Source organism: Rhipicephalus sanguineus, chromosome 6 (assembly GCF_013339695.2).
Source record: "Rhipicephalus sanguineus isolate Rsan-2018 chromosome 6, BIME_Rsan_1.4, whole genome shotgun sequence".
Classification (NCBI taxonomy): domain Eukaryota; kingdom Metazoa; phylum Arthropoda; class Arachnida; order Ixodida; family Ixodidae; genus Rhipicephalus; species Rhipicephalus sanguineus.
The window spans coordinates 149,648,801-149,676,499 of NC_051181.1; the positions used below are offsets into that span (position 1 = coordinate 149,648,801).

General features: G+C 48.6%; 1 long non-coding RNA gene across 1 annotated transcript; it reads right to left on the reverse strand.

The window, feature by feature from the left end:
- Window positions 1-311: 311 nt before the first annotated feature.
- On the reverse strand, window positions 312-25,418 carry LOC119396756 (uncharacterized). The gene is made up of 3 exons (XR_007416435.1): window positions 25,180-25,418; window positions 4,794-4,962; window positions 312-364 (listed from the first exon to the last, which is right to left on the reverse strand). It is a non-coding gene; the product is annotated as an uncharacterized LOC119396756 (long non-coding RNA).
- Between the last annotated feature and the right edge of the window lie 2,281 nt (window positions 25,419-27,699).

Genomic DNA, 27,699 nt, shown 5'->3' on the forward strand with positions numbered 1-27,699 from the left:
CATAAAACACTTTCATGTTAAAATATATATATAAAGAAATGCACCACTGCTCACCATGTGTTCATTGTTGCGTGAAATAGAACAGAATGAACTGAGTGCGGAGAAACTTTCTGTACTCGAATTATGCATTTTTTTCCCTTTTCATCGTATCTGTGCAGGACAGTTAGAGATATTTGCATCACTTAAACGTTATTTTCATTTGTTTAGTTAACTTGACGACAGCGCGACCAATGTATGCTTCGTAAACACTTCATACATTTCTAAGGACAAGTTGAATACGTAGAGGAAAAGAAAGTGGCAGAATCACATACTTCCCCTTGGGCAGCAGGACTGTTGGTTAGCACCAAGAACAGGATCACGAGGCCTAAGATAAAAAAAGAAGGCTTTATCAGAGATGGTCATGTGATCTAGATAGTATAAGAATGATGCGTCATTATCACCTGCTTGCGCCTGGTGCAACTTTGCATTTGATTAATATAGAAGCATTGTATAAATATAGAGGCTTTACGCAAGAAACAACGGGTGTTATATGTATAATGCATGACCGAAAGGCGAAGTAAAAGCGAAAGCTCAGTGGTGCTTGCGTGAGCATTGGCGCGCGCACAGCGAGGCAGGGGCAGGGGGGGGGGGGGGGAGACGCCCCTCTAATCATGTACGGAGGGCGCCAATGTCTGTCGCACATTTTTACTCAATCAGGCATGTCCTCATTGTTTAAAGAGCACGGTTACGGCCACGCAAGCACCACTGAGCACCCTCCCCCCCTCCGTTGGTCGAGTCCAACGGAGGGGGGGGGGGGTGCTGAGATGAAACTTTGTCCAACCTCCTTCCCCTTATGGGATAATGGCTGACAGAGTTCACGATGTCTCATCATCGTATCTCGGCCAATTTCCTTTCATTGTTAAACAGCGCCGAGGTCCCTCAGCACGTTAAACAGGTGGCCTGCCATTTTGCATACGCAGAACAAGGCGAACACATTGTTACATCCTGGAGCGACGACCGACATACCGCGCCGCGAACACGTCGCGTTAAAGTGACAACAGCAGGCGGCGTGACGGATCACGCCGAAAGCTCCGGTCGGTCTCGTATACGGTTCGTCCCAATGTCGCTACGCCTTCGGAGACTTCATCAACACAACCGGTCCCAAGACACGTGGGATGGAGCTCAGTGGCGACAGCCCGGACTCGCTTTGAGCTGCGCGCTGTATAGGTCGCCACTGTATGGTATGTACATCGCAGACCACGCCGTTGATGTGTGGATGAATCAATAAAAAGAAAATAAAGCAATAGGGTCCGCGCGTGATCTGAGGTGGTCGTCAGTCGTGTCGTCGTCTGCATGCGTTGTCATCGCTGTGAAAGCTGTCGACACGTTTATACACCGTGCACGTTCAAGTTCTCATCAGCTGCTGCGCCTTTCGCCGTCTCTGTACGCGCTTAGTGGTTGCTGTCTCGGTGTGCGAATCAAATTTAAAGGGACACTAAGGTGAAATATTTAGGTGAGCTGCATTTGTAAACTACGCACTGCAACGAAACAAAGTGTATACACTATTTTGTGCGAGAGAAGGCCGACTAAGCAGGTATATGCGAAAGTTCTCACTTCGGTACATCCAATTGCGTAATTCTACTCCACCCGTGTTTCATGTATCGTACTAACGAAATTAATGAATTAATTAATGAAGACGAAAAGCACGTGGCGACGCTGCCCAGACATTCCCAGGCCTGCTTTCTGTGACGTCATGGCCGCTGAGCCCTGCTTGTAGTCATATACAAGTAACTAATAATGGCCCAAGGTTCATTCAGGAATACACAAAGACTCGGCCAAGCAGCTAATTGCCGAGCACTTCTGTGCCCAGAAAGACCAAAACAGAAAAAAAATAAATTGAAGTATGTGACGTCGCCCTAACGCTATTCACGGCGCTGAGTTGAAACAGTGCGTTATAAGTTTTCTATGAATACGCAATGCCAACTAGCCCATCTATCCATCCTGCTACAATGCATTGTGCAGTTTAGGCGAATATGGAATGCACCACAATAGTTCAGTGACCACCACAGGTTCACGTTGAAGTTCGTTAATTATTCAGTTAGAAGTTAGTTAGCTAGGGAAAACCCAAAACATGTGCATCAAAAAAGGTCACAAAACAAAACTTTCCTTTTCCCCGCTGCTCGAATGGGCTGAGTTTCTAGGAGCTCGAAAAGATTGAGCCACGGTGGCGCAAACAAGACAAGCACGAAGTTACTACGTTACGATTCACGAGGTTATGTTAACCTATAGGACCCAATGGAACAATCCACGTACTTCTCGGCCAATCCCCTGCATTTGTTATGAGCCACCGTTACTAAGGTGAAGAAGAAGAATATGGGTTTTGCCGAAGGCGCTGCTATGCCGCAAGGATCGTTGGCCGTCAGTACGGTTGATCATTTACCGGGCCTTCGCGTGCGCTAGTGCGTAATTAACGTACCTCCAGCAAACAACCAGTATCAGCGATCCTGAACTTAATTAGTATACGACCTTTCGCCGAATGCGTAATATAGGATAGGAAAACGTTCGATCGACACCGTGTCGGACGAAGCGATCGTCAACGGAGGTCTGTGGCAGCGATAAGCGACGAGTACAGGCCGCGACGAACGAGGTCGTCAACTCGCCGTCGCTAAAAGAGAACAACGCCTAAAACAACCGTCTTCGCGATTCGTTAGCGCTCTCGCTGCCGCTTTTGGCGGCAGATGAGTCCGGCGCCACACAAAGGGGGAAGAGACCGACAGTTCCTTCATAGGAACGTACGCGCCATTGTTTGTTTGTTAGCACTCGCACCGATGAAGACGTATACTATCCACCGTGTGGCAAGCGACGGCACTGTGTGTCGAGACGCGAGGACGTGGCGAGACTATAGACCCTATAGCTTCCTCTCTGAGGAACTGTCGAACCTGATCTCTAACGGGGCCGCCCGCTTTCTCTCGTATGCTTTCGACGGCTGACACCTGTCACCGTTTCGCAGGGCTGGGTTGACAGGGGACGTTGCTGCCACTGTTCCGCGGTATTCGGACTGGACCGCGCGACGCTTTTGCGTTGGCAGCACATTGGGGGCGTCGTGCCTTCCTGGTTGTTACTTCGTATGTATAAGCCGCGTATCTACCGTACAGCGTTCAATAGTGTATACGTGGCTGGCAGAACGACGTGGTTGTCTTGCACTGCAGCTGCTATGTTATCGCAGGTCTACGACGACCGCTCAGGTATAGACTTGTACAGTCGCGCTCAATATGACTTGCAACACGGCAGCGCGTGGCCTCACGAGTTTAAGGATTGCGCATTCCTTCCACTAGCCCTTATTTCTACAACTAAACGCTGTTCTGTCACTGGAGAATGTTCCCGAATGAGAAAATAATATTTAGTTACAGAAATGAAGCAAGTTGAAGCCATGCACAATCTTTAAACTCGTGAGGTCATGCGCTCCCATGTTGCAAGTCATATTGAGCGCGACTGTACGTGGAAGGCGATGCAGTGGGACATCGCACTGGGAAGATAAAGCGTTAATCTGAGCATCGTTTAAAATGCGTGTGAAGACACCTGAGCCTTTTATTATAGTGCATAAGGCCTTTAGCAGGCGCATATTCTGCATGCTACTCTGCAGACTATATAGTATGGAGAAAATGCGCCGGCAGAATATGTGCAGAAAGGTAAGAAGGCAGAGAAAGGTCGTGGAAACAGGTGGCAAGAAAAGGCAGTGTCTACGATCTTATAAGAACGTCAAGCGTTCTAGTTGATGAAGGCATGTCTACACCACCGATCTTGTAACTTTGACCTTTGCAGTGAGACACGCCTCCTCACTTATGAGGAGTGAGAAGTCAGATGTAGCGTTACACGCATTAATGGCCCTTTCTATAGCTGTTTCAGATGTAGGAGATGACATAGAGACGGATTTCTTTCCCGGCCAAACACAACACGTAATTTTTACGTTTGCAGTCAAGAGGCACTTATATAAACGTTATAGACAGCGGGAAGCTAGTAATGCCTTAAATGAAGGGGGTTAAACGTCTCTTTGTTTTTTAGAGGGTTAAACGTCTCTGTGGACGTGACCGCATTTTATGCATAATCGCTTAATTATTCCAAGCGGCATTTGGAAGCTGCAGATTGTCAAAGACGAGCTACAGAACCTCCTGTCTATATTAACAGATAAAAGGATGCAGCAAAGAATACGCAAAACGCTATATGCAGGGAGAGCCGGTTTTATATTTACCATCAGCTTAACCACTTGCCCCAACTGAACACGTCACGTGTAAGCGTCAGCGAAGGAGCAGCACCCTCATATAAACACCGTTGCCATTACGGAGGTTTATATATAAAACGGAGGGAGCTGTTCTTTCATCTGCTACAAAACACACGGATGACAACGCTTATCACCCGCACCCGTATCTATACACTGAAGCAGGGTTTGAGTACACTGTCTATACACTGTCTGCCGCCTTTGCCATCGTGTCCCCCGTTCACTCCCGAGCGTCTATCGGCGGGCACGAACTGTGAGGGGCTCGGGCTTGAAGCGCAGTTCCTGCTCTGCAGATCGTGCGAAAGCGACTCGCCGCCGGGCGGGTTCCCCTTTGTTCCAACTATCTCCAAAGGACCAAAGGAGAAAGCCATGCGCGAGACCTAAATGGCACAGCGGTGAACCACTATACTTCCTCTGTTTGCGGCGATCCAGGAAGCGGATGCTCGTTCCTTCCTATACAAGGTCGGCGGCGCCTTCCTTCCTTCCGTGGCGAGCAAGAAAGAGTAAGCACGCAGAGAGACAAAACGGTCTCACTCACCTGTGACCCCGGCGGCATGATGGCCCATGGCGATCGCCTTGGGAAAGCCGGCCGCCCGACGACACTCTCTTTCCTGCTCCTCCTCTCCGTTCACCTCGCTGGCTTTGGGACGGTCGTCACCGCACGGTGTCCGAGGAAGCTCGCCTCCCGCTTGACCGAATTGCGGCACCTGCGTGCGGGAGGACAGTGGCGTGCCGTTGTGTCATCGGGATGGCGCGGGCGACGACATGTAACGACCTCTCGGTCCGCGGCTGCTGAGGCCGGCTTTTACGGAAGCGTCGACGGGACCACACGCGAGCGCGATTTTCTGGCACGCGGTCGTGCGCGCTATGGCGACGGCGCTCGCTTTCTTGCGCGCGCTGAGAGCCTCTATACACGAGCGACGTCTTTCATCGAGTGCTGCTTAGCTAACATCTTGTCCCTGCATCACGCGTCGAAGGGGCCACGCTTCTCGGTCCCCTGCAGTGCCATACTGTAGTGCTGTCCGTGATGGGAAATTAAGTAGTATTACAATACCGACGGCGCCCGTTTCTGATAGGTTTATAGCTGCGCAAATGACGGGGGCAAGTCATGATGCACAATCTATTTTTTCGTTGAGTTGAGTTCTGTAAACTACGATCAAGAAGTGTTTAATGGCCTGTGCTCCCAAAATGAACACAGCCTCTTTACGAGGTGGTCCAAGAAAAAAAAAAGCATATTGAGATGGGGGGGGGGGGGGGGGGTACTAAATTGTGGAAACCAAGCTAACAGGAGGAGAGAATGTAATAAATAACGTAGTAAAGCTATCTGTCGTTAATTTTTCCGCGCTGGGACATACTAATGCTTACAAGTGATCAACAGTTAAAAGGGCTGAAGAGAACTCGATCAACTGTTTGCTATATTCCCTTGGGCAATGTCTCGGTCTAACAGGATTACGAGCATGTGTTCATTCGTCCACGGACTCTAGTACTACGGCTTTCGTGGGCGGATATGGGCACGGGCAAAGCGTGTCAGGTACGAAATGCTCTCTTCGACGAGGCAATGCACGATTACCTTGTGACGCATCCGTTTCATCAAAGCCTATAGGGGCGTGCCGCGTCTGTCGGACCGATAGGCTTGCTCGCGAAGACCCGAGCCGTGGGAAGATTAATCTCTATCACGAACTCGTCAGCCGCCCCTCGACACAGAAACCCGGAAACGTCCGAGCACGTTCGGGAGACGCGCAAAGCCTGGTAACTGGAGCAATATGACCCGCTGGGAAGGCCAGCGTCCATCCGAAGTCATGCCACCGCTGTAGCCGAACAGCACTCCCACGTGGGAGAGTCCGTTACGCACACACTCGCTGAAAGAACCGTCAACGACCAGCACGACTTATACGTGCCGCTATACGGCACGTCTTGATTTATCTGTTTTGTTTGTTTCGCCTTGAGGAGACTCGATTACCGGCCTTTTACTGAAGGAAATATCTTGGGAGCCTGGCCTCAAAGCTTATCAGCTCAGAAAGCCACACGAAGCCTCCTGTAGTTCTTGAAGGCAACAGAATTGAGTGACCACCTGTGATACGCTGCACTGTGTGTGTTTTGAAATGCATGTGCACTGATAGTTTTCTCTTTTCTCTCTCTCTTTCTCTCTCACCCCCTTATTACCCTCCCCATGAGTAGGGTAACAAACTGGACGTAGTCTAGTTAACGTCCCTGCCTTTCTTGCATCCCTTCTCTCTCTCTTGTTTCTTCTTCCCGCAAATAAAAATATTAAAAGATGAACGCAAGTAGTCCACAGAGCCTGGTCGGCTCGCAAAGACATCGTTTTTGCGAGACGAAGAAGGCGTGCCATGTGATGTGGTAGACGGCGTCGTATACGTAAGGTGTTTCTCAGGGCTGTCGCGCGGTGGTTTTGCTCTCTTGATGGGGCTCGTCGTTGCGTAGATAGGCGGCGCCATGCTTGCTCGAGCTGTGTGATGCACGTGGGCGTGCCACGGCGCGAACTCGGATCTACGGCGCCTGAGTTTTCGGGGTCAAACGAGAACGGAACAGGGCCGCTGCTGAAGGGAAGCAAGTGCCTCTGCCGCCCGCCGCCGCTTTCTTGCGACTCGGCGGAGAGCCGCTTTTTGACAGAGCGTGACGACAGTGCATTGCTGCAGCAGCGGCGGACGCGCGACTCGGGCTGACATTTCGTCTTTAATTTTTTTTCCCCTGATGTTTCACGTCTCTCTCGCTCGGTGCGCCTACTCTTTGCGCGTGTCCGCATTGTTGCGATCGCAGATGCGGACGACACGCTCCGCTTTTCAGCGACTCGAGGAAGCAGAGACCGTCAAGTCTGCGGGGAAGGTGTGACGTAGATTTCGAAAACACGCGACGTCTGTGTACACACGCGTTCTTGTGGACAGCAAAGCACGTTGCACTTCGGCCGACACGGCGATCCACCCACGTTATCACGAAAATCGGCAGGCCGTCGACGGTAGGTGATAATGACGGAATAACATCAAGCCAAAGAAATACTTGCGTTATAACGGCATTGGCGTCAATCGTTTGCTGAACCTGTATAGTGCAAGGATTTCCTTCACTGGAGTATTCCTTTCTTATTCTTAAACATTCTTAACAAGTACGACCAGTTAAACTGAAGAATCCAGGAGAGCGTGTCTCGTTCAGCAACATTTTTCTTCCCACGCACCGTTTCAAACAAACGACTGCGGCACATGTACCGTGCAAATAAGTTAGAAAACCAGCATTAACATGACGCGTTAACATGCACGGCATGCTGAAGTTGTAGTTGAAAAGTGTGTGAATGACGCCTTTAATAAACTACTGAATGCGTAACTCGCGCAAGGGCAGCTGATTGGCATTTCCACGCCAGTGTTTGAAGGTTATTCAGAAAAAGACCGCATACAGGCGTCATGTCCATGAGGAAGTCCCGTTATAAGACGTAATATTTCGTGGCAGAAGCGGACAATCGCACCCAGCATCACTCAATATGAATTGCTTAACGAGTGGGTGGTTTAAAGCTACCTCCCCGTTACAAAGGGATGAGCCATAATTCATCATAATTCATCATATTTCATCATACATCGTCATCATCATCAGCCACAGCATCAACAAAGTTTGCAGTTATACGTCGGTGGACACATTCATGACAGACGCGTAATGGGTACTTCGCCACACCGCAAAATGACCGTGCATTACGGAGTAGTGGGTATCTTCGCAACTGTAGTTGCACTAGGCGCCCTAACAATGGGCTCCAAGGCCACTCCTCCGCGCCGGGAAAGGACCGTAAACATAATCATAATTATCTTCAACCTCCATCTTACGTTGTGAATGTGCGGCGTGTTCCGCGCAGGCCTGGCGTTCTTCTGTTCGAGGTACTTGATACAACACCCAACTCGCATGTTCATTGTTGGGCTGGCTTCACCGCAGTGCTGCAAAGTTTTGCGTGGAAGTGAAGCCTGCAGTCGATACGTTTGTAAATCGTAGAGTTTCGTTTGCATAACCACTTCTGGAGAGATGATAAACCTATAGTCTTCGAGTGCAACCTTCAGCGTATCTCGTGTACGTAGACGCGAGGTTTGTTCCTGCTTGAAGAGTACCGGCGCATCGCTGTCTCTCAGCAAGGGAGACTATGCAGTGAAGACGCTTTTACGGTTTGCTAAGGGCTCAGTATAACGAAGCATATGACTCGTCTTCATAGATCGGCAAACTCACTCATGATTCGATTCACTCATACTCACTCAGACTCAGATCGGGCCATTAGTCTGGGTCTGAGTGAGTCAGGGAGAGTAATAATTTGGTGAGTTTGAGTCCGAGTGAGTCCGGCTGAGGAAAATTCTAGTGAGTCTGAGTCCGAGCGAGTCCTGTTGAGGAAAATATTCATGAATCGTGTCCGAGTGAGTCCTTAGCACAAAATATAATTCTTTAGTGAGTCCGAGCGAGCTCCACCTTTCGTTGCCGACTTATGGTTATATCTAGAGTTCCTGTATATGCTACCTTTAGGTATCCTAAAGGTAGCATATACAGTAACTCTAGTTATATCTACTCTTCTTCAACACAGACTTATGTCGGCTTACGTTTTTACTCAAGTCTATTCAGACGTATCTAAGCACACTAGCATTCATACGCGACCTCAATATTTATTGATCAGAGGCGTGAGTTGGGGGAAGCGGTGCCATAACCTCCCCCCGCAAACTCTTTTGTGGGAAGTTCTTGATAAAAATATCTCCTGTGAGTAGCGTATGTCATAAAAATGTCCTCATTGGATCGATAAATTGATAATGATGATATTGCCGCGCGTATGTGTCAGTGGCGACGGCAACGAAGCAGCGCGAGTGTTTTTGGCCCATCGCGGGGACGAAGAAGACGTGGCAGTTTCTCTGAATGATAAAGCGTGTTTGCCTATCGTTCTCCGTGTCCTCGTCGATACCACGTCGTTACACTGGTGGAGGTGCGGGGTACGGAGGTGGTGGAGGTGCGGAGGTGTGGTGGAGGTGCGGGAGGTGCGGGGCGACGGCAATATATTATATATGATATATTATGATAACTCGTATTTGAAGGTACAAGATCAAAAGGCGTATCGTAGAGCACTGATTATGTGAGATATGGGCGTTAAAAATGCTTGACACCATGATCGAAAAAGCTGATTTTACGACAACGGACTCATGAGTCGACTCACTCAGGCTCAGGTGAAGCCGCGAGTCTGAGTGAGTCCGGCTTAGTGATATGTTGGCGAGCTTGACTCTGAGTGAGTCCGGCTGAGAAAGAGTTTAGTGAGTCTGAGTCCGGTTGAGGAAAGTTTTGGTGAGTCTGAGTCCGAGTGAGCCCTCAGAGCAAAATATATTTCTTGAGTGAGTCTGAGTGAGCTCCAATTTTTTTGCTGCCCTATGCTCGTCTTACACTTGTATTGCTGTACGATGTGATAGAGATTTGCCCACTTGTCTGGGCGCAGAAATACACGGTGAATACTTCAAAACACCACCATGGTCAATCGACTTATCCTCTGCGTTGTCAGTAGCGTTTTCCCAATGCGTGTACACACGTCCGTGAGCAAGCATTATGCGCGTCATGAGTTCCGTGGATTATTTAAATACCTTTATTGTCTCTGCGTGATGCTTTGCAGTTGCAGAGCGGGACCTCTACGCTCTACGGAGCCGCTGCATGCTTGATTGTCTATTGTAGGCTGCGTGCCCGCAGGCATGCAGCCTAATATTTGATAGCAATAAATTTGGGCTTTTCGATACAGGTGTAGTCCTTGTACTTTTCGCTCACGGATTCGCATCCACTGCAACTGATGTGAAACGCAGTGCAAACGACCGCCGAGCGCGTAAGTGCTGCCTGCGTGTAACTGCACTAGAAGCCACGCGCGTTCAAGTCTTTATACATTTAACACCGTATACATACATACACACGCTTCGCTCTCCTCGCTCTATGTCCCACCGCTTTTCCGCTCTCCAGGCTCGGAACGACGATGACTGTGTACGGTGTCAACCCTCGGCTCCACTTTCCAGCGAGCGCTCGCGGCCGCTAAAATTCTACGCCTGCCCCCACAGCGACCCGACGTTTCGGCAGCCCAAAGTGTTCTCCGCTTCTCCGCGGGCGCCCAGAGTGTTATAGCTGCGAGCCGCTCGGGCTACTCCGGCGAAGCCTCTCGGAAAGTGCGCGCTAAAGGTCGCCGAGCTGCGTCGGTGTTGTCCTTGTTGCATATGGATGCATCACGTGTGGGCATCTGACTGCGGGCATAAGCGTTCGCCTACTGTGCGTACAGTTTTGTTTGTTTCTTGGATCCGGTTTAAAAACGCGTAGGATATTCGCGGTATGCCTGAAGCGCTCACGTTTCTTTCTTTCTCTTCTAGCAATGCGAGCCATGAGGTCAGGAAGAAACACAAATATGGCCCCCACGTAGCCTGTGTTTCTTTCACGTCTATTCAGTGTATTTTTCCTTCCCTTCCCCCCTTGTTTTTCTTTTTTTATACAGGAGCTTGGAATGCGGCAGCAGCACCGTACAACAGTTTGCCTCTTATGAAACTTGACTCAGTGCTACGCTAAAGATATAGGTAAATAATACTGTAAACATAAACATTTAGAGGTGGTCGCATGACGAGATAACAAGGGGCCACTTTCACGAAGCGTTTCAACCGAGGCTAAGTTTACACACGTTTAACATTTAATAACTTTGGCAAAAACGTCCGTCACCAGTAATAGTGACCTAGTCGCGCAGAGCACATGTCGCATTCATCAAGCAGTGACACGGTTACGCTGTTATGTTTCCGCTTTTGACCGTTCTAAAGAACTCACCATGGCTTACAGAAAAAGAAACTTTAACTTTTAGCCCATTGTTTTTAACCCATTTACCCACGGCATCGCGAATTACTTGCGAATCGCCAGCTACAAGACAGTAAGCCTTGCACCTTTAATTACGCCGAACGGCCCTTGACGAAACATTTACGTTGTCGTCTGCCGCTCTATAGTTTCGGATTTCTTCCCAATAGCAGACATTTCCGCAGTGTGGTGTATTTAAATAGCACAGCTGAAACAATAATATTGACGACATTTTGCTTAGCCGCCTCTTTCATTCTTGTCCGTGTTTTTACATACGCTGTGTTATGCGAAACCGAACTGGAAAAAAAGAATACTAATTTACGTTAAGTTAGCGGCTGGTTACTGCAAATGAGGTCAATATAAGGTTAGCGTATAGGCAGACGTTGAGACCAGCGCATAGCTTCTCACTGCAGCCAAGGGTAACAACGCTGGCCGCTTAAAGGTCGTGTGACGTGTCACTACATGCCGTCTTTGGCAGCACACGCGCAAAAGAAAGAAAAAAAAGGGGTGGGGGTGCCTGTCCAAATCACAGTCATGCATATGCAAATGGCTTGCGGCCTTTAGAATAGACCGCCGAACGCGTCGAAAGGCAATGAGCGTTCTTTCAAGGCTTCTGCCATGCTGAGGGCAAGGATCTTCTTCGTGGGATGGCGGAGCGATTTTGAGGTCGGGCGCGCGAGCGCGCAGCGTACGTGGTTATAAATGGAAGCCTTTGTCTGGCGCGAACTTTGGGTTTTGGTATAGCGAAAGTGAGGCCCGTAGGTGCGACGACGGGGGCGTATATATAGAGAACGCGCTGCTAGATCCTTTGTTGTTGCGTCTGCCTCTACCGCAGACTTGCCATGAAGGAACATCTGCTTTGCGAGTTGGAAGAAAAAAGAAAGACAAAAATTCTGCTGCGTATACGACCAGCCCGAGTTATCGCTGCTGCAGCCGAAATCATACGGCAGACGTCACGGCGATCCAGCAATGCGGTCGCCATGTAATGAAGGGGCGGTGGACATGAGCATACTGAGTGACGAGACACGAAGAAATAAGATGATAACAGCCCATGGGCGTCTGTTAAGACACGAGCCAGACGGCAGAACGAGGAAGACACGAAACCAACGCAGACGTTCGGGGTAGTCTTTCTTGGAAACGTCAAGACCCATCACGTATACCTAAAGAACGGCTTCTGGGAGAACGAGATGTGCGCGCGACGAGGTGATGTTGGCATACGCGTATGTCTAGGATTAGCTCTTATATTCTCGACGGTCATACCACGTCGCTGAAGGCTCCCTGTGAGCGCTGATGTCACGCGGTCGTAGAAAAATGAAGGACTCGCTGTTCTATAGACTAAACGTCTTCACTCTGACTTGACAGCGTCTGTCAGCAGCCCTTGTTTAACGCTGCCTGTCTGAAGAAATACACGGTAGTCGAAATAATTGCAGAGGCACATCTAATAGGACCGCCGTATATCACTGACGTTTCCGTTCTATAAACACGTCTGACATACACGTTCAGGTAAGGAAGCTAAAACACGTGTTTGTACACTAGAGGTGTCGTTTGTAGCCAGTACGAGGTCTATGCACATCGAGACATGCCTGTTCAATCGCATCATCGCTTTAGGCAAAAAGCGGTGAAACGGGCGCGCTTCGCCTTCGACAGCCATGGCGATTCGGCGTGGCTGTAGCTAGCCAGCTAGATTTGGTAATTCTATCCACACGTCTACGCTTCCTTGCAAGCATGGCACACGCCTGCATTCTCTGTTTTTCGATGCGCATTGGATATGTTTAGTAACGTTGTCGAACGAAAGACGTGCATGAATTTAACGTTTCGAAGCCAGCTCAATGACAAAATGTAATTTTTCATAACTGCTTTATATGTCTTTCTTTTTAACGTAACTGTTATTTTTAAGCAACTTTTTTTTAAATTGTGGACGATATTGCAGCGGGGCAAACACAACACACGGATAGTCAACACTATACTTTACGAACGCTCTAGCCATCGCCATCAAAAAAAAAAAAAAAAAAGAAAAGATGATGATGATTATGATGATGATGATAATGATGTGCCTCTACACATGGCTGATACCCACACTGGGGGATTGGCCAAGAATTGCTGATATGAAGATTTAAACTTATAACTACTGAGTAAACACAAAAGACAAGCAAACATAAAAAAAACTAGTGCAATAATGTTTTGAAACAGTATCTCTTCGTCCTCTTCCTCTGTCATCCCGATCTTCCTCTTCTTTAATCTGCGGCGTTCCTTGCCACCGTTACAGTATCAATATGTTCACGAGAACGTATTCCGTATGAATCTAAGTTTCCGCTTTTATTATTCTTTTGACTGTTGAAACAGACTTACGTGAAGCTTCATGTACAGTACAGTCCAATATTAAAGGGAACGCTCGAATTAGCACTTTTCATATTACTGGCTTCCTAACAGCAAGTGCACGTCGAAACATTATTCGTTCACGGCACTATGGCCTGTCAAAAAGAGTCAAAACTGTCAACCACGGGTAGTTTTTAAGGAAATCTAAGCCACTACGGTTTCACAAGAGAGCGAAACCCAGACATTCCCTGCACGCAAGTGTTCTCTTTAACAGTGGACCTATCTGCACATCAATCCACAGTTTTTCATCTAATGTAGCGGTCAAATTGTCGTGCAAGGGTTAATAATAATAATAATATCTAGGATTTAACGTGCCAAAACCACGATATGATTATGAGGGACGCCGCAGTGGGCGGCTCCGGAAATTTCGACCACCTAGGGTTCTTTAACGTGCACCTAAATCTAAGCACACGGGCCTCAACCATTTTCGCCTCCGTCGAAAATGCAGCCGCCGCGGCCGGGATTCGATCCCGCGACCTTTGGGTCAGCAGTCGAGCGCCATAACCACTAGACCACCGTGGCGGGGCGTCGTGCAAGGGAGGATGAAGATGCAGCGACAGCTCATGCTCAGTCGTGCAATGATCGAGATAGGCAAGAAAGACTGCTCGGAGAAACAGCGCCTTGTTCATGGCATCGCAGTAATGGCGTCGTCGATTCCGGGAAAACGTTGACGCGTGACCGCGGAATGAGGAAAGCGTCTCGCTTTCACTTCCCCGGAGCGTCTCGATAGCGCCCTTGTCGAGGTAATGCTCGGAAACGAATACTTCTGGGCGTGCGGAACCTATATACCAAGAGCAAACAAAGCGCGGCGACGTGCAGATATCGGCTTCACGTCTTTATGGTGCACGCTTCACGCCTTTGAGTTATACGCTGTCTCGACAATCCTCGTAGTTTCTATTCCGAGACGATGACCGCAGCTCTTGACCGAGACCAAGCCAATGGATTTCAGGTCACGGTAAATATGGCACAGTGTGTGTAGCAATCGTTCTCGATCATATTGAAACAGAGCGCAACCACGACTAGGACAAAGAAAAGGAAGGGACGATCCACAGCGCTGTGGTTCGACCCTTCCTTTTCTATGTACGCGTCGTGGTTGCGCTCTGTTTCAAGAACTGTCACCAACTGACCCAGCATTCGATTCTTCTACAGTGGAGCGATCGAGCAGGAAGCTTCCGTCTTACCAAAAGGTGACAAATATTGTGTTGAAATCAAAACCAAAGGTAAGAGCTGTGAAGAGAACGCTGAGGTCGAGCTCACTTTTTCTTTTTCTTTTATAGCTAAGCTGTATATGGCTATAGGTTCTGGCAGGTCGCGTCCGCGGAGAAAAGACGCATAGAACAACAATTTTCGGCGAACCGATTAACTCGACTAATCCAGTTTTTTTTTTCCGTCGAAAGAATGGACATGGCGTAAAAGTAAACATAAAGGTGCACGATCTCGTCGACATGGCAGAATGACGTGAACAATTTTGCCTCAAAGACAAAACCACTTGCATAAGAAACGAACGCCATTCAATTCTTGTACTTTCGGAAGAGCGGGGTTTCTTATGTACTACAGGATTTCTTTTTGAGATCGCCGTTGGCCGCTGTCGATGAAATAACATGCGTCATGCGCAAGAGAAACACTGGGATCGTTGAGTGCATGCGTTTTTATTCACGCAACATAGTCAGTAATGATAATATATAAATTCACTAGAGCAATACTCACTATAGCCGACCCACCATAGCCGCAGCCTCGCTGCTTTCCGCCTTCAGAGTATATTTCTTTTCTCTTTCTTTCTTTCGATGGTGTGTCGGTTTCTTCCTCAGATGTAAGCTCAAAACATTCTCTACGCTCAAACTGTTGCTCCGATCTGTTGCGCAATGGGGGAAAAAAAGCTTAAAATGGAATTCAATTTTATCGGTGTGGTTGCTTCAATGGAACGATGCGTGAACAGATCCAGTTTTGAAGCGTTAAATCTCGACGCACGTTCGGCAAACTTTAACGTTACACCGAGGTCACATTAGTCAGGCACGTGGATCGACTGTGATGACACGCTTTTACGAACGGCTAAAGTTGCGCGAGGGGATGAGCAAGAAGATTATTGACGAAACATGAATAACTACGTTCCGCAACTTGAAACAAGATGGAGAACCTGTATGTAAAATCTTCGTGAAAAAAAAAGAAGGAAAAACTCGTGCAGAACGGCTCGACGGTCTCGCCGGGTTTTTTTGTTGTTTTGTTTTTTTAAGTGTGTCGTCAAGGCATGACTTGAGTTTACGAAAAGCGAAAGTAGTTTCATTTTGTTTTCTTTCAATGACCCTTTCATGCGTAAACTTTCCATCGAATCAGCAATTTCGTGAGCGATGGTGACTGAATGCGTGTCTCATACGCAAGATGGCTATCAGAACTTGTATGTGGGCTTGATGCTAACCGTGGCGTTAACAAGTTGAAGCCGAGAAAGGTGACACGACGACTAACCTTTGAGGATTAACCTTTTAGTAAGTATTGCATGAGAGTATTAAACGCGAAAATTACTATCGGCAAAGCTTAGATCGAGAGACATTTTGGTGTTACAGTTACGTTGCGTCGTTTGAATATCACGTGACATTCCTGGCTTCTTTTTTGGAAGAGACACCATGTGGTATTGGCTCGGCAGCTAGACAAATCGACTTTTGTGCTTCAGTGTACCTGTATTCGGGCTGTGCACTATCCTGTTTGCCGTTACTCTCGACATTCCCGGCTGCTGTGCGCGTATTAGAGAGAGAGAGAGAGAGAGAGCACGTGAAGGAAATACAGGGAGGTCAACCAGCTGCACGTCCGGCTTTGTACTCACGTACGCAAGAAAAGGTCGCGAGAGGTTGAAAATAAAAGAAAAGGAAGAGAAAACATTGAGGATATCGCTTCGTCCGGAGGAGCACATCGAAACAAAGGGGCGGTTTCAAATGGTAACATAGCCATTATAAGGGTTGTTATAACTGCTTTTTTCAGTGTGCTGCTGTCCTACCATATAGGCACGTTAAATTCGGCTACAGCTGCAAGGCAAGTCGCTCAGCACCCATGCGTCCTCGCCTATATATACTACCCAACAATAGCCTCGCATCGCACGAAACCTGAAAGACAAGCGGCGGTCAGTATTAATAGACCTTGTACGCAGCACGTCCTCAACGCTGGACGTCCTTCGAGTATACGCAGTCGTAAACCATACACGTCGGTCTGCGGTCAGTTGCACGTGCCTCGTGTAGCAGCACGTACTACGCACACACGCACCACTCTATCAATCCGGTACATATTCGCGCGTGCACGTGATCTGGGCGACCCTCGAGCCAGGGAGTGTTGCAGTCAAGGATGTGCTCCGGCCGCGCGCCGTTCTTGAGGTCGCCGTCGCGCCGGCGCTCGTGACGCCTCCTGCGCGGACATGACCTCCCCGACGTCGCATCCCCGTGGAGCATCGCGTCTCCTCGTCTTGGGATCGAGCACACGCTCGAGCGTTCTCGGCTTGCTCACTGCTGCACTGCTTGGGACAGCGATGTGGGACAAGGTCCGGCGCCGGCGGCGCTCCCGGACCTGTCCTCTTCATCTCATCTTCGAGAGCTCATTTTCCCGCGTGCCGCTCTCTTAATGGGCGGCCGCACCATTGTCCGGTCATTTGTTAACTAGCTTCTCCCTCGAGACTCGCGCGGCCACTCCGGTTCTCTCACGCGTACAGCTGCAGCTATTTCGACGTGGAGCGTGTGCACGCTTCATTAAGTATATATATAACGACTTGTCCGCCCGCCTGGCGGTATACTTAATTTGCCGCCGAGAAGCCCAACTTGGTGAGAACGAATGAAGATGATACTATACGTGCTTGGCGTGAGTTGTTTCCTTCCTGCGAGGACTGCCCCTTTTGGGAGAGAAAGCGACAAGGACAGCACGTGTCACGATTTCCACGAACGGAATTAAGCCATTGACTTACGTTTCCTGCTTGCCCTTTCTCACACAGTACCTTTTCTAGGCTTTTTTTTTCGATTGCTGTAAGTGGTTGCTAAATCCTGGCCGTGCGAACATAGAACGCACGTATATTACTGGTATGCCCGCCGCGCGAGAGGCGACGTACAACTCCTGTCACCCAGTACTGGGCAGAGGCCCCTCTTCGTTAAGTATTGATGACTGCGCAGCTCCTGCACTGTTATTGCTACGTGCTTTCCTGTTCATCGTGTCGAACGGCCGAAGGCAACAAGAACGCAGCAGTTACAAGTATAAATTACTTCAAAAACTGTTCGGCCGCCATATTATGTCTGTAGCGCATTGAGGAAAAGCCAGCTTCGCAGTTCGGCTTAAGAAACGTGCTAGGAATACCTAAAGTTGTGTTGTTCACCATGGTACATATATAGTTTCAGTGACCCGCAGCGAGCACGTATGCTCAAAGTGCGCTAAGACGTTTTCGCGCAGCCACTTTACCGAAATTCCAGCTCGAGATAACAAGTGCTTCTCGAATCCGGTAAAGCATCGCAGCGAAGCGTTATGGGAATACCAACACCTTTCCCGTACATTCTGTAAGTTCTATGTACCACTGTACTTACACCAGCGGCTACTGCAGCTACAGAAGTCCGAAGGAAAAAAAGCGTTAACAACGATCTTTCTTTTTAAGGCTCAATATTTCTCGAGTCTGTAATTTAGTAACGTAAATCACGTACACAGCAGACAAGACTTTCACTTCATGCCGGACTAATCGTTTGCCGTTTAGATGCAACCAACGTGCCGCGGAAAGATCTCGGGAGTTACGTGCAGCAAAAAAGACAGGCTTACGTAACCGTAGGCTGTACCCTTCCCTCTCCGCTGCTAGCACCAGACAAGGCGACATGAACGCGATAATAAAAGACGCACGAATCTTTCTCCTTGACCGCACTGCTTGTAATTCATGCGAGTCGCTGGGGCAGTCCCGCCGTTACGCGCCGCGCGCACGCCACTTAGCAAACACCTCGGAGGCATGCAGAGTTAACCGACTACGACGGAAGGCAAACAAGCATGCATTCGCTTTTGCTCAGCCATTAACCTTCCATGCGCCAGGCAAATAAGGTATACACACAAGCGTTATAAGAACGTGCGCTGTGTAGCGGTTCCGAAACTTAAGTGGTCGCTGGGGTCAAGCGAAAACGCGCACACAGCGGTTGCCATAAATCCCGGCCTGCGCGAGGGCCTTCGCGAAATGGAAGATATTATCCACGGCCGGCGTCGCGCTCATCATCGCAAACGTTTGTCGAGAATCTGAGAGTGAAAATGATGCTGATGTAGGTACACGCAGCGTTCGGGGGGGGGGGGGGGGGGGGGGGGGGGCTTCGACGATACTTGTGTTGCTGTATTGCTTATCTGGCCTGCTTAATTGATTCCATCTAAGAGTTCGGCATTTGCAACAGGTGCTGCGATATAAAACAGGGGGAGAGAATACACGGGATATGTCTGCAGTTATATCTTGCTGGCAGAGGAGAGGTCGATCCGTTATGTACACACGGGCATAGGCGTGCGCAGGGTTCCCCTTCAGGGGTGGGGGGGGGGGAGGTTAGTAGCAGCGCCCCCCCCCCTCCCAATTATGTCAATGTATGGCGCTGACATTGCGCCCCCTCTGAGTCGCAGCGCCCCCTGCTCCCTAATATGTCAATGTGTGGGGCTGACTTTGTGCCCCCCCCCCCTTCCTAGGTGAATAGGAGGGGCCGCCCCTCTCCCCTCCCCCCCCCCCCCCCCCTGCGCACGCCTATGTACACGGGATCAAAAATAAGAAAGTATTATTCGTAGAACCCCTGTTTCACAACATTCTGATAGAATTTTTAATGGTAATCGCAAAGACGTTAACCTGGCTTATCGCCTGTCTTGCGACTCCAGCTGTCTGGTGATGACTGTACATTTTGTATACTGTGGTATACAAAATGGTCCCATATACACATATATACATAATACGCACAGTAGCACACAAATTCGCAAAGGAGTAATTGAAAATATTTCGTTCTGTTGTATCGTTCTGATGTTACTGTTGACAAAGCTCGTGAAGTGCGTCATAAAGAGACCTTACACGGTAGAAAAACTGAGAAAATTGCATCAGCAGTGACAGGATTGTATTCCACCCTGTATAACATCGACCTTGTCAGTGTTGGGAGAGAACTCCTTGCGTCTCGCACACTCATGTCATCACAGGTAAAATAGAAAGCTCTGAGCCTGACAGCTGAACTAATTTCACGCGTCTTCGTGGAGGGAAATGCCATGTATTCAGTATATCAGCGACAGTTCGAGTTTCTGGGACAAGCATCAAGAGCTTAAGAAATATGAAAGACATAACGTCATGTACTCCTGAATTAACTTTGAATATATGGATGTATATACTGGATGGAAATTTTAGTGAATATGCAGTTTCGTAGTGCGCTGCAACAATAATGTGGCCGCAGAAGCTCGATGTCAGACCAATTACCTCGTTACTAATCGACTGGACGCATATCAGCTGTCAAGCGATGCCTTTAGTGCAGGATTTATTGTCCAACAACGCCACCTGACATGAAGCCTGTACTGTCCGAACGAATTTGTTAGTGTACGCTCGCAGCAGGCCCGTAGCCAGGAATATTTTTCGGAAGGGGGGGGGGGGGAGGGCACTTGCTGAAAACCTAGACTATTTCAGAAAAACACCTATTTTCATTATTTTATTTTTGGTAAAAACACCTACTTCACCACAATTTCAAGGGAGGGGGGACTAGCCCCCCCCCCCGGCTATGGGCCTGGCTCGCAGGTATGTATGTTGGGCACATTCCATAACAAAGCAGCCGCTATGGCGAATAAGCTACAGAGAAAACATCAATATACAACACAATCCATCTTCAGTTCTGCGGCATTGTTCGAGCACTGCGGGTGTTCAGGTTTCAAGATAGGGAGCTGGCCTATTATGCTTTGTTGCCGGTGGCCACCTCCCAGGTTTTGCGATCGGATCGCGTGCAGTGCGCGTCTATCTGATCTCCAGTGGGTCACGTTCTGCAGGTTAGGCACGAAAGTCGTGTGTGTGCGCACGCGTGCTCCTCTATATCCACCACGTTCGCGCTGTGTCGCGTGCGAGTTACGCGAACTTCGAGGAATCTGCAAGCAAAAACTTTCGTGGCTCGAAAAGTACTGCACGAAGCCCGTATACTGTACAAGGCAACTGTACACATGCGTGATAAGGAACGCGTCGCAGGCATGCGGAAAATCGTGGAGGAATTGCAACAGTGAACGGAAGTCTGAAAGAAAGCCATAGACGTTGAGGCAACCCGAGATCGTTGTCTCTCAAGATAAATTACGCGCAGGTCAAATGGTTGCGCGCTGAAGTCGTGTCTGTCGCGAACGCCCACAAGGTTAGTAAGAATGCGAGCTTTTGTGCCATACCGACCTTCAACTCTACCAAATTTCAGCCAGCAGCACTATGAGCACAATAAATGTTCAAGAAAAAAGTATTTAAGCTAAACCCGCACATTTAAGAACTTCTATTTATACGTCACCATTGAACAACCTGAATTGTTGGTTCAAGGTGGTGCCGGAGCCTTCCGCGTATACTTTTCAAATTGCTTTTCTGGCTGACCGAATCTTCGTTAATGGCACAACACTTTCGTGAGTCATCTTCAAAGTAGCGCTTAGTGAACACAAACGACACAAACGAAGAAGTACAGGACATAAGGCAAACGAGCGCAATGTCCTGTACTTTTGTCCTGCACTTTTTCGTTTGTATCGTTTGTGTTCACTAAGCGCAACCTTGAAGATGAATCAACATCAACTAGCCCACCTTATAGCTCTTCTCAATGTCACTTTCGTGAGTTATGACTGACAAGAGCGTTACCCATATCGTTACTTTTTCTAGCACTGTTTCTCTTACACAAGAGCATACGTGGTTGGTTCAATGCGCCTTAGTCCAACCTCTCTCCTTTACCTAATCACTAAACTCTATATATCTTTCTCTCTTCCTTATTTTATGTTTCCTCCTTAGGGCCCACTTTACCTTTAGAAATATTAACACGCAGCGGCGTTATACATCTACGGTTTTTTTTTCTTCATTTTTTTTCCCCTGTTCTATATACTTAGCGCCAACGTTTACAGCACATAAGGAATGCTGTCCCCACTGCTTCTTCCGGCCTCTGCTCTTCGTGATCGCTCGAATTCAGCCTCGTTGAATCGCATAGGAAGCATAGGCGAACGTATGCACTATACCGCACACACAGATACATAAGCGCACCGGCAGACGCGTTCGCGCCTCGAAGAGTAATTCGTGCAGCTCTGAGAAACTCCTTTTTACTTCTTGTTCCTGAAGAGCGTATACGCTGGCGCCCCTTGTAGTAGAAGTACCGGTTGTAGCATCGCAAGGCTGCTTTCGCCGGACCGCGAGGGTCAAGTGAACCCGTTTTTGATCTCGGTACACTTTCCTCTTTGCTCGAACGTCGAACCTGCTCCGTATCTCTGTTGGGTTGTTTTCTTTTGTCTTTGTTAAAGCGAAGCATTCATCGCCTCTTCCTCTGACTTCTGGGCAGTTGGGTATGTGCCGCCATGTGCGTACGTATACTCATGCTTGGTCAGCGTGTGAAGACGAGCGACAACGATATCAACAGTCTTCAAAAGCTAGATCGAGGCTGACTGACTTTGATGCGGACGCTGGTTCACTGGCCTTGCCGATCAAAGCAGCGCGAAACACTGGATTGATTCTTTACATATCTCGATTTTATCGATTTTCTCTGTAAACTTTGATCGTTCGTCCTTCCATCAGGAGAGTGTGTTGGTGTGATTGTTCACTTGTTTAAAAAATATATTTTACATTAACTGTCAAGACCCCCTCCCCCCCTTTATTACTTATGGGGCACTATTGCAAAACCTGCACCTTCTCTCTCTCTCTTTTTTTTTTGCATGTTATACTTCTCACGTACTCCAAGGCCCTTTATTTCCCTTCATGCCAATCATTGCAGAGTAGCAAGTAGGCGAATATAACCTGGCCAATCACTCTGCTTTTCAATAAAGAGCTCTCCCTCTCTTTCAGATGTGCACACATATTCACGCACGCACTTACATGCCTGGCTAGTTTCGAAAGTCGGCTAGAGAGAAGCGAAGAATTTTGAAGAAACAAGTGAACAAAATTGTCAAATAGAGCCTGCGTTGAGAGAAGGGCATTTAGCTGAAGAGAAAGTCAACGACAGAAAACTTTAAAAATCGGCAAGTGCGTACAGTCGCGTCCCACCTGCGCTATATAGTGCAAACATTGCCGTCATTCGCATTACATTTCGCTAACATTTGATTTGAAAGGAAACATCGATAGAAACTTCGCTTACAAAAACGGCTTCCCACAAAAGCGTAGAACCCGCAAGGGTTCTTTTTGCTGTTGGTTTAATTGACTTCCTTTTTCTTGCTTTTTATTTGTTTTGTTTTTTGCTTTTGTATAACTGAGTTTAATCTCACAAGGCTACTTGTTAAATTTTGTAAAATTTACCAATGCAATGCACATGCCTCCCCTTTACGCGTGGTACTGCCAGTATATGTATAGTGTATTGCAATGTTTGACTCATTATCGACTCATTTTTTTTTACCTCAGATATCAAATTTACATAAAGCAACCCCAGCACACAGCTCCGCCTGCCTGCAGTAAGAAACACGGTCTCGGCAACGGAAGGGCCGTTGCTACATGTTTTTCAAGCAAATTTGCAGGACATCGATACATAACTCAAGTGCATATCTACATATCAACCCCATATTGATTTACTAAGCGGAGTCCTTGAAAGGTGAGTGTACTGTTTAAAGAGTTGTACACTTCCTACGTTTTTTTGGAAAGGACTAACCAGTTACTCTCGAGAGTCTTCTGGAATTTCGTCTAGTTAAGATGCCGTGAAAGTATAGCGCGAACACCAAGATCACTCCCAGCGGTATGTGCATGTATTTGGTTCCTTGCGTAACCAGCGTTCACTGGAGGCAGACGGAAGCGGCCTTTGCGCAGATCTGCGCAGGCAGTATTATAAGCTCTACAGCGTCACAGGAAACGTGTCAGTCGCCTTAATTGTTTACTTATTATTCTTCAACCGTGACTCTTGTGAAGATCGTAGAAATAAATAAAGGAAAACGAAGAGAAGACGCTATACAACCGGCCCTTAAGGACGAGCGGCTTCCACTTTGGCACCGTTAGCAGTTCGCGAACCTTATAAAGTTCCGCGTTCAGTAGCGCTTCCGCGACGCGCACTTTCAGTGTGCCGATCAACGCGCTGATTGCGTAACAGTGACCCCGAAGGTTATCGGCCGCTGCGTGCGCGGTGCGATCAATTGGTTCCTCGCCATGCACGCGTGGGAAGCCAGATGGCTCGCACCGTGTCGTCCCGCGGTGATCGGAAGATGACCGTCGCGCATCGCGTACCGTCTCGCTTCAGAAACCGAGGCAAGGCCGCCCAGATGCTCGCGTTTGTGACCAGCGGGGAGTCTCATTTCGCATCAACAACGCGCTGTGCCCGCGGGACGCAGGTGAGCTTGCCTGCGTAACCGTGTTCGCGAAATCCTCAAAATCCGTCTCTCCCTCGCTCTCGTTTCACTTAGATTACAGTTTGAAGTATTGGTTGGGGTATAAGGTACGACGGCGTCGCTTTGTCATAAAACACAAAGAAGCCCAAGCAGTTAGAACGCTACAGTTGAGACACAGATGACGACAAGGCCGATCTGGTTGGCTTCCCAAGCGTCACTCCGCGGTCACTGCTGCGTATAGCGTTCACGGGGCTGACAGAACACAGTGCAAGAAATAAAAAAAAATGGCGCAGAATGTTTTCTTTTTAAGCCCTAAGAGCCTTTGCGTCATCCTTGCTCTGTTTTGTATCTAAGTCATGCGCCAGCTGTGGCTTTCGGAGAAACCCCTGTTCACGTCTCGTGTAAAAGGCAATCTGCTCCGGGTTCTGTCATCTACATTTCTCAAACGCGCACCGAAATCCCAGCACGTAGCGGTCATTCAGCCTTCATTTAAACCTGTCCACCGCTGCCGGTAACCGAACCCGCGGCCTCTTGCTCATTGGCGGGACGTATAGCTAAGACGCTGACCTTCGCAACCGGCGACGTCGAGAAAGGAAGCCGATGCTTCGCTCCTTGGGGATGTTTCCGCTGGGACATCAACTCTCTTGCTCCGGCGTTAGTTGCTGATCTTCGTTCACGAACCACTTAATTACATATCTGAACTGTTAAATGAAAACCACGTCTATATAGCATCAGCTATAGATATGCAGCAAACACGATCGGAACGGATGTGTAGGGCTCGCATTTAGGCAGGATGAGGAAGAACCTCATGCCACGTTTCAGGTTATCTTTAATCGAAGCAAGATGAACATGGTACGCGTATATGACAGTTATACTGTAACACGTACACTTAAACTCTTTAGCTCGCACTTCTATAGCAGGACAGTAAATAGCGGCGAACCGTATTCAGTTTTCTCTTTAGGTCTTAATTTTAAAGCGGTTTCCGCTGACGCCTTTCACCGAAGCGGTTGCGGCGCGCTCGCTTTCACGCTAACCCAAGTGCACTATGCCGGAACGGACGTCCACGTGGTCTCAGTATATCCTCGGATGATAAGAGCGGTGTCCATGCAAAACATCCTTGCGCCGGACAGTGTTGGGGAGTTCGCATCATTCGCATCGATGAGAGGAACCGGTGAGATTTGTCCTAGGTTGCCGCTCTCATCATATCCTCCGACTGCTGTGACCACACCGTCGTCGTTCTCCAGCAGGTCGCGGCATGTAGCGTGCGCGACACTCACCTGTGGCTCGAGTGCCGACGCGCCGCGCTACTCGTCCGCTAAGCCGGGATGGACGTCGACGCTGAAGATGGACGAGGAGGAGTTGGCAGTGGTGTTCGCTCGAGTACGCCGACGCAACCGGCAGACTGGTTTCTTATAACGAGCAGGCCGGCGAAAGACGCGCTATGTAGGTCGGTGGGCCGGCCGTCGCCGGGGGAACCTTCTTCCCGCGCTTTTTCTTGCTCGGCGCCGGAGGAACTGTCGAGCCCCTTTCCCTTCTTCACTTCACGCGCGTATACTTTCCCTTGCGCATTATTGTGCGAGCACGCCAAGGAGCGGCCAGCGACGGTCATGTGCTCCACCCTATACCGCAATACGCATGCTGGCACGTGGGGATGGAGGCGAAATGCTTGAGGCCCGTGTTAGATTTAGGTGCACATTGAGGAACACCAAATAGTCAAAACTTCCGGAACCCTCCACCACATCGTCCCTCATTACAGTACCGGGGTTTTGGGACGTAAAACCTCAACAATTATTTATTGGCACGTGGGCCTGCGCGGTCACTGTCTATAGGTCCTTGGCCGGATCGGTTGCAAGATGCATCCGGTTGGCACCTTCAGAATTCACGCTGTGCCCCTAATCAAGCAGTTACTTTGGCTCGTTTCCCGGTATCCGACGGAGGCAATACGATGAGACCAGCACTTATACGTGCTTCTCTCGGCTATGTGCGGGAAGTCACACCGAGGTAACGTTTAGCCTCCTATCAAACGCCAAGTCGCGTGGAAAGAACGCCAGGAGCCGATGCAAAACTCTCCACGTTTTTTTTTTTTTTTTTTGCGTATATGTTGGTCGCCGCTGATGTTGGGTTGCTGATGTTTTGTTCATCATCGCTGCCATCATCACCTTCAATCTCCCAAATGCAAGATGGTCGCATGATGAATTAAGGCCTTCGTCCGCGAGCTCCGGTTACCTCAATCTTGCGGATTTCTTAATCCCGTCCCTTCTCGTAAACCGCATCCGCCTTCGCCGGCTTTTCTCTTCCCTTGGTACCCGTTCTATTCCACAGGCAATTACACATTCTATGACGTGCCTTAACTCCGTTTTCTCCTTTTAATATCACGTGTACGTGGTTTTGTCATACTGCCGTTATATATGTTGCAATGTTATGACCGCAACACCTGTTCCATGGATTTGCAACCGAGTCCTTTCTGTTTTTCTGTTCGAGCGTTATTCTTATCAGGAAAACTTGAGTACCTTATGGGAGGTCTGGCATAATCTATTTCTTAAATCACTTTTATTTTCAACGACATTGCTAAGCTGGCGCTCACGAAGAGGATGCCGACCGAATGTATACGCTAATCTATTCTCATTCCTCTGGAGATTTCCTTTTCGTTATCTGGATGACCTGCGACCACTTGGACCTGCATAGACGTACTCAATCACTGCTTCAAGAGGCTGAATGCCAATGCGCAGCCCTTGTTTCTTCGCTAGAGTAACTGGTCGTTACTTCGGCTCTCTGCATATTAACTTCAGAAGCACTCGTGTGTTTTGCCGATTCAGGTCCTCAATCATTTAGTACAAGCTCTCTACAACGTTTTAACTGGGCAGTTTAGTCTGCAGGCTGCAGTTCAATGCATGGAATACTCGCCCTTAACGCCCACACCTAATCCACGGCCGCTCCATGAAGAACACGCGGTGCCTAATCCTTCCAAACCTGGCCTACTTAGTGCTTATAGCAGACATGCTGTGAATGATAACAGAAAATGCTTTGCCTGTCACCACTCTTATTATTCGCCGTGTTTTTTTTTTCTGGTTTAATAGCCTGTAGAATCCTCGCAGACATTATATTCACGTATACTTTCTCCAGACATTCATTTCACAACAACGTAGAGCAGTCGGAGGCCCGCTGACAAGCTTGAACATTAGCAACGCCTGGTTAACAGGGCCAAGTTGTCGGCATAAGCCCCCCAGCATCCGGGACTAGGGAAGCTGCTCACCTCGGGCGACTCTGTCGTCAGCTTACTGTCTCAAGCATAGTTTAAATCGACACGGTGGTCTAGTGGTTAGGGTGCTCGACTGCTGACGTGAAGGTCGCGGGATCGAATCCAGGCCGCGGCGGCCGCATTTGGATGGAGGCGAAATTCTAGAGGCCCGTGTAGTTAGATTTAGGTGCACGTTACAGAACACCAGGTGGTCAAAATTTCCGGAGCCCTTCACTATACGGCGTTTCTCGTAATCATATTGTGCTTTTGTGACGTCAAACCTCAACAATTTTCATTCTTAAATAAAGTTTATTCCTTCCTCCTTTCCTTCATGGTCACGTACGTGTCTACAGAACGTATCGTATTTTTGTAACATTTGATGGCCATGTATGCGTGATCTGCTTATATTCCCTTGACTTCTCGATGACCTTATTGATGGCGTGAATGTAACGTTATCATTAGTGTAGTGCCAGCTGCATAGCCGAAGGAGCATAATATAGTTCCATGAAACCTCGGCATTCAAGTCAGATCCCAACAGAACCGTTTAATGACACCCATG